The 13,139-nt window shown below is 33.8% G+C and overlaps 1 protein-coding gene and 1 long non-coding RNA gene across 4 annotated transcripts in view; one reads left to right on the top strand and one right to left on the bottom strand.

Annotated features, from left to right (window-relative positions):
• LOC125674345 (transmembrane protein 135-like) overlaps window positions 1-13,139 on the top strand; it is a 68,558-nt gene that overhangs the window by 42,070 nt on the left and 13,349 nt on the right. The window lies entirely within an intron of this gene.
• Window positions 865-13,126, bottom strand: LOC125674347 (uncharacterized). Of its 2 annotated transcripts, XR_007370085.2 has the most exons (3): window positions 13,031-13,126; window positions 2,988-3,067; window positions 865-2,855 (listed from the first exon to the last, which is right to left on the bottom strand). It is a non-coding gene; the product is annotated as an uncharacterized LOC125674347 (long non-coding RNA). The 2 variants fall into 2 exon arrangements; XR_008801037.1 differs by lacking the exon at window positions 13,031-13,126 and having other exon boundaries at window positions 2,988-3,197.

The raw sequence follows: 13,139 nt of genomic DNA, 5'->3' as shown, positions 1-13,139 counted from the left end.
CTCCCAATTTCAGCAATTCTGGAGGGAAAATGATTTTAATTATTCAGTGAGTTCTTTTACATTCTCCAAGGATTTTATGATTGTAATTTTTTCTACATGAATTATTGACAAATTAAGATGAATAAGAACAGGGAGTATTGTGCCATGATAGATGTGGAGAAAAGATAAATAAAATCTATGAAATTGTTACATATTGATTGAGATGATGTTTTTTTTGAAGTTTTCATTAATTTGAGAAGAAATTTTCTGCAATCAATAATCAATTTGCAATGTAGTAGTGCTTGTAACATGCAGATTACCTTAAGACTTTCTGACATTTGTGACAATTGCTATTAATAAGATCATGCTTGAATTTCCTTTCTGTTTAGTTTTATTTGAGAAGTAAGATGATAAGAAAAGAATTTTTGCACCCATTTCCTCCCAGAGCTGCAAATGGGAGGCAATTAAGGTGCTTATTTTGAAATATTAATCATTAATAAATTCCTAGTGCAGTTTATCCGAGAAGAAAATTCATAAATGCCATTTCTGAAAAAAAATTAATGAAAGCAGCATAATGTTGATACAATTATGTAAGGGAGGAATCTGAATCTGCAGTCTCAAATTATTGACATTTAAAGTACGTCCAGCCATTTTCTTTTGACATTGGTGTATAAATTTACCCACGATAAGCACTAAGATCTTATTACAATATGTGGTTTATGAATTATCTGCGCTAATCCTGCCACATTTCTTTCAAATTGTGATTAATTTAATGAGATCTCACGTTATTGTTTGGTGAAGGAAGAGGATAGGATCGTTTTTTTCTGGCCATAATAGTCTACACCAAACTTTTTGACAGGCAGTGTATTTTTGTCAATCTCGCATGATGGATGGATTTTCTTTTCGGTAATTTCAAGTTCTTGAGTTCTGACCTAGGATAAAAGAAATTCTTTAAGTTTTTTTTACAATCAATTAACTACCTGATGCTGTCTTGGAATCTCTGAATGTTTTCTTCAGTTGATTAACTACCTAATACTGTCTCAGAACCTCTCCAGGGTTTCCCATGACCAGGATCTCGCACTACCAGGTGTGTTTCCTCAGTTGACAGTCATTAGGACCTATCTCTCTCTCTACAGACTTTCAAGAACTGGATTTCAATGAATTCCTCTCTTTGAAGATGTTTTCTTAATTTTCTATGTGCTGATGGCTTGCTTTGCTCTTGTTTATTTCTTGTCTGGGGTGCAGTGCTTAATGACCAAATTATTCATTTTAAAATCACATGTTGTATGTGCAAACTTCCATGTCTTTCCATGATAGTTGTCTTGGTAAGTTGCATATGGTCTTAGATCAGTCATTGCAAAAATCAGTTCTATCAATGGAATGTTGTAATGCTCTGCTTTAATGAAATTGATGGATCACTATGAAGGGTGTTTTAACTCAGACTTTCTTCCACTAAGAAATACAGTTTTTGAATGAGGCAACCATCATTAATATGTGTGTTAAAAGTTTAAAACAATAGACATAATTAAGATTGTAAAGCAGTAAATCTCATGATAAGAATATGTTATCTCAGTTTCCCAGTGGTAGGACACTTGAGATGAATGGCAGATTGATGACAAATATTATAATAGTACATGAGACCAGGGAAAAGATTAGGTAATAGGACAGAGCAGGGGGGACGACTAGAAGAGATTGATCAGAAATGACACATCCATTGATAACGGACCCACGACGGAGAAAAAGACAGCCAAAATCTGAATTCAAAATACACTATTTCTCGCCTTTGATCACGGGTACTTCTGCTGACATGTTTTAATCTCCCCTTGATGAGATCGTGGCGACAGATCAGGTTCGTGGAATTCTTGGTAGCTCTTAATGTCCACTTGTCCAAGCCATAGAATACCAATCTTGAACACGCTACCCAGAACTGTGTCGGGAGAGCCGGTGTGTAACCGGGATGTGTGGAATTCTGGGAACTCCCCGGGTCAGAGAGCAGGCGTAATCAGAGACAGACAAATTTGAGACTTTGTCTGTGGATTCTTGGTTATTGAAAAGTCATTAAATGCACAGTATTGCCAGGACATGGTGAAGAATTACACGGGGTTATTTTTATAACTTTAATGATCAGTATTAATGTAATGATTATAACCTTAGGTGCGGATTGGAGTTTTGATTCTGAAATAAAAAAACAAACAAACTGAGAATAAGTATCCTTAGCAGTAATTGTTCTTTCAAGAAATTCAAAGTCCATCAGAGGCAGGTGTACAATACACTTTAATGGAGTCCCCAGATAGGGTAACACCATAGGTGAAGCCTGAGGTGCTGCATTTGGTCGTGTTTTCCTGTTAGTGTGCATTTAAGACTTCATTTTTCACCAGAGTGCAAATATTTCTTCCACACGACTGTCGGCATTCCGAGGAAACATAGAAGCAATAGTGCTGGTTTTCAGCGTCAAGTGACGTGTTTACAAACCAGAGCAGACAAAACCGAAGAGAGTCCGGGGAAATGTGGGAACCTCCATATAATTTTGTTTGAAAATTTGGATTAACTTCAAGTGGAAAAGTGAAAAAGTTTGGTCCATTTATCTTTGAATAAACATTTGTCGATGATTGTAAAGTTGTAGGGCTGCGTTGCACCAAAAATCAATACAGGTTTAATCAGCTTGTAAGATTAAAACTCTTCAGTCAATGGTTTAATCAGGAGATGTGGAGGACTATGTCGACCATATCTTTGTTTTCTCCCGAGTTTTCAACAGTTGGTCATTGTTGTGTGATTGGTAGGTTCTTCGTTGATTGATGATTTGTCAACAGCTATGATAGAATCCTGCCTGTTAAACAAACTCCCCAGTCTTTATGCCAGCACAATCTTGATCCTCCCTGGAAAAAAAAAATCTAGGATCAAGAGTAGTTCATGTTTATTAGATATCATAAAAATTTGCCATCATTTACAGGCGTTAAAATTCTTGTAATATAAGGAGTGTCATCGAATTTGCTTTCAGTTTAGCTTACTTTTGTGTGTCTCCGTCTGTCGTAAACTTTTCTTCTCAAGAAAAACTGGACCAATTTCAACTAAACTTGACACAAGGCATCTGTGGGTAGAGAGGATGCCTACATTTCTTTTTTACAGTGAACATAGGGTGGGGTGTTTGAAATGTATTCTCAAGAATTACTGAACCAAAACAGCTAAAACTTGCACAAACATTTTCTTTAGATTCAAGTTTGTTGAAGACATTGGCCACCTAGTGCAAACATCAGTGCATCAATGGAAATAAGCTTTAGAGCTTACATGGGTTATCCTTGGTATTCATGTATGTATGTTTGTATGTATGTACGTATGTATTGTACCAAATAAACATTTATTTATCTTTATTCATTTTTATTGGTACTTGGTAGTACGGGTGGGGGTTAAAAGTTTTATATAGGGAAAAATTAGAAAACTTTTAAATCTTCATAACAATGGCATGGGTGCAATCTGTCAAACATTCTCATGTAGTAATTAGGTCTAAACAGTAGAATGCTAGTATTGGATCTTTGCAAGAATTCCAGTGAAACGCTGGTGATAGGAAACCTCCAGGGCCAGCAAAAAACAGTTCGTTATAACCAAACTTCCGTTACGCGCAATAATTTTTTTTGTTATTTTCTTCTTATAGGGGAAGAAATATCACTTTGTATTGAGCATGAATTTGTTTTAAATGTGTTCGTTACAAGCATGTTTTTCTGTACATTGCAACAAAGGCAATGCCTCAATGGAAGTTGCAAGTTATAGGAATAAGTATGAAAAATCTTTAAAATCTTCTCAGAAACCACAAGGGTATGATTTAACAATTGATATACAAGTATGCTCATATAAAGGAAAGAACCATAAGGGGGTGGGTGGGTTAAGTTTTACAAGGAGAAATGTACCTGCCCCGCTGAAGTGGCTGATTGTTTCATGACATCATGCACAATTTGAAGAAAAAAAAGATATGGGGCAGTATGTTTAAAATGTAATTCTTATGAAAAGTGCTCTAAATATTAGATCAAGCTTATGAGGGAAACTTTTTTTTAGAATTGACAGCTTTGTATGTTTATAAGCTGAAAATGAATCTTTTTATTTAGAGATAATTCTTGTTACTTCTGTCTTGTGTGTTGCTCGGGAAGTGTAATTTCTAATCAACTTTGTAATAGTTTAGATCAGCAGTTTAAAGAATCAGACAATCTCCTTTGATGTTTTCTAGGGTCTGAATTATTGAGGAATGAATTTAATGGAAGGTTGGTCTGTTAACATTTATTGGCAAAATAGTCTTTGTAAATATTTATTTCTCTCCATGATAAACAATTCAATGTGATTGTCTTATGTGGGGGCATCTTGTTCACATCCTCACTGAAAGATGGATTCCATTTTCCATTGAGTGAATAGAACTGAAGATAAAATTGTAGTTGACTGGAATGCATTATGTGATTTATTTGAGCTATAAAGGGAAACTGCAATTTTATTTTGATGTCGAATTTCAAATTGAATTTGGCACTCTTTTTTTTCTTTTTTTTGTTACTAATAAAGAATTTGAAATTTGTGGTATGAAATCCAAATTTCATGAAAGTGATCCCCCTCCCCCCCCAAAAAAACATCAAGTTTTTAAATCCATTAAAATTGAAAAATTGTCCCTTTCTACAATTTTTATTCCCAGTAGGAGCTCTGAAGGAAGAAATTAATGGAGAATAGCACCCGTCTTCTCCCAGCCTTTGTGTTGACCTGGTGTGTAATTAGTGGGAATATTTCACTCATGAAATTATACCAGCCTACACAGCGGGGACTGTTTTACCCCACAAAGTAGTGTGTCACAAGTTTGTTTCCTCATTTGAATTTTTGACATGGGTACTTTATTACCCCCCTTGAAAATCCAGGTCTTCAAAGTGTTTGAATCATTTTCATGTGGGGAGAAACATCCATATAAATTACATTTTAGCAGAAGTGTCTGATGTCGGGTAAGAGTGAGGCGACTGGAATTGACATGCGATAGCACTGTTATCCTTCTGTAGTTCTGAGTCACCATATGATGGCCCTATTATAATATAGACGTATACATTTATTTTCATAGTTGGACATTTTTGATATGATAAAATGAAAGGCATGAATACATTTCTATGCCAAATAAGGATGCAACCAATCACAACACAGGTGCATAATGGTAATTTTTTACTTCCATGTAGAATATTGAGGTGTGTAAAAGAAATTTGGCTATGATTATGAAATATTCCAAAATTTTTAGAATCATATATGGAAAATTTAATTATTGTGTTAGGATCAGTATTTGTGCAATCAAGACGTCTTTTAAAAAAAAAAAAGTGATATGAAGTCGGTAGAATGAAAGCTTTGTTTATTCAGGAGGCTCGTATGGTGTAATGCTGGCATAGTGATTAATTTGTGGGATTTCTGAATTAGATTTTGTAATTTGTTTAAGTAAACCTCCACATCCTGCGTCTTATCACCACCACACATGGCAGGATTCCACTGTAGAATCCGGCCTTCTACTTACTATCACTGAAGAGGTATTTCAAAAATTAATTTGACTGCTATTCCTCGTGTTTCCATGGAGGTTTAGCCGCAATAAAGCTGGCCCAAATGAGACCCGGTTTACTGAAGGAAGCCTCCACCAAAGAAAATGAATATAGATTGATTTTGAATGTTTCGGGTATTTGAGAGGGAATGATTAATAGGTCAAAATTTCTTGTCCCAATGATAGAAATATTCGGGTTGCCATTCTTGGGCATTGATCGAAGCTTATGCTGTCAAAATGTCAGGCTTTCGTCGTGACAAATAGGGGACTTGAAGCATGGTTTGCTATTTAGTCCCGGGCCAGTATTAGTTCCCAAATGTCCTGGCATCTAATAACGGCATGTCCTGGCAAAACCTCGACAACATTTTCCACTCTTCATAGTTTACCTTTCTTAACTGCAGATAGACAGATTGTCTACATTATGACAAATCAATAAACTGAAATTAAAATTTTGAAATTTCAAGGATGCTTATTAAGGATGCCTAAGAGAGTTTTACCCGGGACTCGTTATTACTTGTGCTTGTCTTACGAGTTCACGGAAGGACAATCCAACATCTGGGGCTGAATTTTCCAATTTGTCAAGCCTGGATTACAGTGATCTACATGTTTTTTCCTCCCTAAGCTCCGAGGCAGACAAACAGAGTGAAGTCTACAGCTACTTCAAGTCTGTGTATACTCATTGTTCAAACAGATTTAGTACACAGATGGTCCAAAGCTCTCCTCAAACATCACAATACTGCTCGGACCAGAAAACACAGTTCTGGTCATAAATCAAAGATTTTACTAAACAACATTAAAATCTATATAGTATTATGTCATAATATCTGACAAGGTAACATTCGCTGCATGATTTTTTTTAAGCGCAAGAAATTGAAATTGGTGTTCAAGGTGTTTTTGTTCCTTGCATGAATTATTTGGTTAAATTTTCTTTTAATTTAATGCGCTTTTGAAATAATACATGTATATGTGACAGTCATATTCATGTAATTATGTCTCCCTTCTTCCAGGGGGAGACATATTGTTTTTGTATTTTCTGTCTGTCCATCTGTCAGTCACAAAATTTTGTGAACGCTTCTCCTCCTGTATGGCTATAATCAGTTAGACTTGAAAACTTTGTACAATGCTTCATTGCCATACCATGCGGTACATTAAGGGGAGGGGGAAGGAAGTGTTATTTGGAGCACTTTCAATTTGGGTAGCTGGGGGAGACATTTGTTTTTATTAAAAACAAGTTTTATTTTTGTTATTGATTATTTTCAGCGAAACAAAGACTTAACTTAACTCAGAAGTGATACTAATTTTCCTGGTGAAAAGGAACAATAGAAACTAAAAGTTGACATACAGAGGTTGTTTATGACCTGAGGACTGTGTCATGATCATGATCCAAGGTCATTTGAATAAAGTCAAGGTCAATAGAATTACACACAATTCTTTCCTGATTGCTTCTTGAATCTGAAATGTTACTTATACCCTATGAATTTCAATTTCAATAATCAAGTTTCACTACATCTCACTTTTGATTATTTTATAGCATTATAATTATGATTTGTATAGATTTTTAAAGTCTTTCAGAATATACACATAAAACTTGCAATTTTATGGGATTTTCCCCCTCAAATTGATGCTGAATGAAGGAAAACATGCTTTTTTTCTCTCCATTTATGTTAGTCATATTCTCGACATATTCCTAATTACTGCAAATCATAATTTTTTTCTCCCATGATCAAGTCATATTATCCCCTAATATTCAATTCCCTAGAGGAATTTTTTGATAAAACCATTGAACAGAAAATGTGAAAAATAATGGAAATGTTTCCCAAAAGCATAAAAATCATTCATTTGTTGAAGCTGTTGTTGCATAATGCTAAAATAACTATCTTTTAAAAAATTACAATTTCTAAGAAAATGCAATTAAAATTCCCAATTTCATCATGATGGGCTATTTTTCCAAACAATTACGAGGAAAGCCCTTAATGCTATGAAATACAATGTATTATAACAAGCAGGTCGGAAGTCCCTCATGTGGGTATATATAATCAAGTACTTCTAAACCATGACTGCTCCGGATCAGGGCGGACCATTACAGAAGTGAGGTTATATTTTTAAATAAGATCTTTTAAATCAAACTAGAGCAAAAATTTACTAATTATGCATTAGTAAAACTAATATTTATGTATTACACTACATTCCTCGTGTGAAGTGAGTACTATATTTGGCAGTTTGTGAAAACACAAAATTATGAGTGCTGTACTTATAAAGATTTCGATTCATATGAATAAGTGATAAATATTGATTAATTTAAACTTTTAAGTTCGAATTTTGATTTCATGAGAGGCTCCTTGCAAATTATAGTGAATATTGATTAATTAATATAATTAACACATAAGGAAACTACTACAATATCATATAATGTTACATGATAATTTGATTTAATAATTCTGAGCTTTCTCATTGGCCGAAACCCATCAAACTATAAAAAAAAAATTAGAATGTTATGTTTGCGCCTACATGTGCCTTGGAAGTGTTGGCAATTTCCAAATTGATACAATTGATAATTAGTTTTGGTTGTTCAGTGAAAACTTCCATCTCCACGATTCACATTTGACTATAGTTCTTGCACCATAATTGTAGAGGTCTCTATCACAAACAGGAGTAACAATTATAATGATGAATCAATCTAAAGATGACAACAGATCAGGTATCATTTGGAAAGTCCTAGTTGTGTTAAACTGTTCAGTCATAAAATAAAGAAAACCTCATCAGGTCTCTATAATCACTTTTGACTATAAAGGTCTTGCACTCTATCTGTATACAAAAATGGTCGACCAGGTATCAATTCATAGGCTTTAATAATCTCAATGTCTTAAATGATTCAATCATATAATAAAACAATTATTGACTTTTGTTAAGACAATATGGTGCTTTAGCTACCTGAGAAGGACAATATTAACCAAGCCCAGAGTATAATTGTAGAGTGTTGTCTAATTATAGCCTTTACATAAATGAAAGTCACAAAATGACGTGAAAGTGACTTAGAACACTAGAAATGGTTTGGTGCAGTTGGATCTGTAATTTCTACGTATTCCTGGCAATTTCATATCTAGATATAGGTTAAATGTTTCATGTAATTTCAATGTAAAACTTAGATATTAGTACAAAATGAATACGAACAAGTATTACACTCGAGTTATTATATGGCTGTCTTGAATTGAGGACAAGGAAAACATGATCATAGAGTTATATAGATAATTCATACAGGATTTCAAACTATATCAAAAACATTTACTGTTCAACGTGCACAATTTTGGCACACTGATTTGTTACATTGGCACGTAAGTCTGTCAATATTTTTTATCAACACTTGGCATTAGTGCTACAGATAATTTATAATTTTTTACATGTTTGTTGCTTCTGTATGTTTTAGAGTAAAACTAAGATTTTTTTTTTTTGGTTAAAAAAGGGGAGAAAAAGTTTTGTGGCAAAGAGAAAGAGGAATAACTCTGTCAAGTCTTCCAGCCATGGTTACATTAATATTTGTGATAAAACTCAGCATTTAATTATTTATGTTGGATAAGCAAGCTTTTGATAAAATCAGGAGATATTAAATTTTCAGAGAGATAGGATGGAAGGGATAAATATTGCATATTCATCATCACTAGCTCTTTTAATTAGAAGGATTTTATTAAAATTTTGCTAAGTGATCAGACCGCTGTGAAGTATTTTGTTAAAATCAGTTTGTTCTCCATGATTTATGAGACACATTTCTCATAAACAAAATACTCCGATATTTCGTTTGCATTTTTATGTAAAAAAAGATTATTATTAAAATCGGAACATGATTTGTGAAGATTTTAGTTAAAATTGAAGAGAAATCTAACTCCTACATGCAAAACATTAGAAATCACGTGTATGATATGATTGCATGGAGCCGCTGAAAAAAATAAATTGTAGATAGAATCCAAATATGAACAAAGACTGTTTCAAAATCCAAGTTTTTAACTATAGTATCAAATATCAGCATTAAAAGCTTTTTTACCCTACCCATATAAAAAAATAATACATAAAAGTATATTTTTAATCTATTATTAATACAGTCATTTTTGTACTTTTTTGAATTAATACAAAGACTGTTTCAAAATCCAAGTTTTTAACTATAGTATCAAATATCAGCATAAAAGGTTTTTTACCCTATAGACAACACTATTCATTTATTATTTTTAAAAAAGTTCTGATAATTTAGCAAAGAATACGTTAAATAACTCATTACATTTGAACAATGCATGTTGTTTAACGTGAAATCTACAGCTTTCTAAATGCACCAGTAATCGGATCTTATGAATAAATATTGATGATTGTTTCAAAGGGAGCGTCTATCACATTGACGCCAAACTAAAAATCATTGACCAGGTACAAAAATGCACCATATTCCATCAAGACTCCAGAACAGAATGGAATCTGTCTTTATATCCAAGGATTCGGTGTGAAGATCTGGTGATTTGATGGTCATATTTAATACATGTGCACTTTTATTTTTGCCAAAAAATAATAATAATAAGACACAGCCTTCTTGTTCATGACGTCGCATAAAGTAACGTCAAAATGGCACAAAGTTATCGTAAACTATACTGTATTTATGTATGTATTATATGAAAATAAAGCTTCTTACGGACATATGATAATCATTTTATAAAAACATATACCTTATTAAAGAACTTTGGGGGATATCTTTTAATTTGAACACGGGGCGAAATTTGGCCCCAAACGTACTAAGTCCTTTAAAAATGAGGTGTTTTCTTGTGAGTTGCATGAAGTGTGGGTTTACATGTATTCTGGAAACAATATTCATTTCATTTAAATTATTTTGAAAATGAATTTATTTATTTATTTTTTTAGTTATCATAAATGGTAGGTGTTGCAGTCAACTTAAGCAGAGTTGACACTAGAACTTACTTTACTTGGTCAATTAATGTCTCACCCCACCACATGTCTCCCACCCCCACCCCCTCCGGGTCGTAGCACATGCTGAACTTTATTTGCCCAGCTCCTACCCTAATGCTGTCCCTTATTGTGACCATGAACCTGTAAGGTGTATGTAACAGTTGTCATCATAATTAAACTCATTTCCAGGATCCTGTACAAAAGTACAGCCCCACCATGACACTCGCAGTGCCAGCTCATTATGTCTGCTTTCTATTTTAGTCCATGAAGGCAAATTAATCTTTACTAACCTATTTTTAACCTTGGGTTTGCATTAATCTTATTCATACTTTCATACAGTGTTTGTGACATTGACTAGAAATTATCACATTAATAATAAAATATGCACTCATTTAACTTGTCATTTTGTTAATGACCACATTGTGCATACCATTCTGTGAAGATATTCTATCAGAAGAATTGGTGAGACTGGCTGGGAGGAGGGGGAGGGGGGTCACAAATATTTGGTATGACTAGATTGAAATGGAAATACCATTATATAGGATTAGAGAGGGGGGGGGGGTGTTCCACAAATATTTGGGATGACTAGATTGAAATGGAAATACCATCATATTCATGTCCTTCCAAAATTGAAAATATTGCTTGTTTTTCTGTCTGGAACTTAAATCTTGGCCATTATGTTTGAAGTATACAAAATAAAGGCTTAATATTTAGATATTTAGTAGGACTTGTAGGGTAAAGATTAAAACTACTAGGTATCTGTCAGGTAAAAGTCATCCATGTGAAGATGTAAGGCCTGACAGCTGGTAAGGAGTTAAGGATTTCACAAGCACATCTGTACAAACTGCATTACCTTCCTAAGAATAACTGTGACAAACTTCCTCATCATTTCAACTGGTGCATTCTTGGAAGACCTTGCATGGAGTATAAATACTTAATATCAGTTTAGAAATTCTATCAATAATGAATGCCTATGATTAAAGAAATGTGCATCTGGTGATCATTAGAATTGTATTATCTGTAACAATTTTGAAATGTATTGAGTCTATCGGTTCCAAAGGCTACATTTTTAATAAATGGAGTTTTCTCAAAGTCGAGTTAGTTATAATATTGAAGGTGGTACAATTTTTAGGTTTGCTATTTAAAGATGGGAAATTGATTAATGGGAGAGGGCACCTTGTGGTATTATGAATGAAAGTTTTTGGAATCTTGTAGATTATTAATAGCATACCGATCAGTATCTATAATAGTTATAACACAGTACAACTACACCTGAATACTGCTTGTCAGTTTCATTCATTTAATTGTATGGATGAATGTTGGTTTTGACTTCATGTTGAACATGTTCAGCATCTCACATGTTAATGAATTTGAAAAAGAGTCGTTGTTCGGGAGCGTATGTAAAGAGAAAATTGCATGAAGATTTCGTGCTGACAACCTGCGGTTTTTATAGTTTCAAACGGTGGCCATTTGCATGAGAGGTGAATGATCTCAATCATATTTAGAGAATTGCTTTGGGTATACCCTTGAAATGGTATCCTTTCAGTAAATGTCTTGTATGTGAACGAGTACCTCAAATATTAAGGATGTCATTTATTCCCACTTGACATGTGACACACAGTGGGCGTTCTGCAGTAAAAGCTAAATGTAATTAATGGTGCTTTTACAATTTGGCGGCATGTAACTTAAAAAGACTTACTTTTTCTTACATTTTACATAAAAATTAGGAAAAAAATTCGTTGGAAAATTCGAAGGAATCGGTGGAAATATATTTCAAAATAAATGCTCTGGGCGTCTTCTTTCTGCAGGTGAAAATAGCAGAAGACACTGATGTATGTGTTATTAATTGGGCTTTTTATACTTCTTCATAAATGTCAGGTTTTTATTAATGATGGCAGATGGTTTTGCAGGATTGTTTTGGTTTTTTTCCCCCAGAATGTCACATAAATTTGCAAAAACCAGTTCAACCCAACTGACCACCAGAGGTAAAGTCAATTGTCTGGAATGAGATATTATAGAAATGAAAATGGTAGGTCTAGTCATTTTTGTCTGGGATTGGGACCATTAGGTGCAGCAGAATTTATATTTTCCATGTGTGTTTTGTTTACGGAAATGGATTGATGGACAAGGTGTGTGTAGCCGTGGTAACTGGGTGGTCAAGATCAAGAAGTGGTATTTGTTGATCCTAGATCTGTAGGGGATAAAATGAATGAATTAAAACACATGTACACTCACTCTTGAATGTGAATCACTGAGAAGATGAATTAAAAGGTTTTGAATGGAAAAAAAACCCACAACACACTGTCAATTGCATCTATCTGGACTGATAAGCATATAGAGTTGTAATTCGTGATGAGTGCTTTCTTCAATAATTCCTGATGAGGGCATTCTAAATGTAAATTTAAGGGGGAAATTCCTGATAAAGGCATGCTTAAATGTAGATTTAAGGGGGAAATAGTTTTAAATAATGATTCTGTAATTTAAAACTGAAAGAACATCAATTTACACATATAGCTGTTAAATAAATTATTGTTTAGAGTCATTTCAAGAAATTCAAACAAAGATAATGATAATTACCTTCAGTCCAGTTATGCTATAGATACACACCAAAACAAAGAGATAGAACTATTAAGTTGCTTTGATTAATTTCCCGGTGGCAGCAACTGGAGACAGGGGCAGATAACCC

Source organism: Ostrea edulis, chromosome 3 (genome assembly GCF_947568905.1).
Source record: "Ostrea edulis chromosome 3, xbOstEdul1.1, whole genome shotgun sequence".
Lineage (NCBI taxonomy): Eukaryota > Metazoa > Mollusca > Bivalvia > Ostreida > Ostreidae > Ostrea > Ostrea edulis.
The sequence above is the reverse complement of the archived record's forward strand: the minus strand, read 5'-3'. Positions and strand labels throughout refer to the sequence as shown.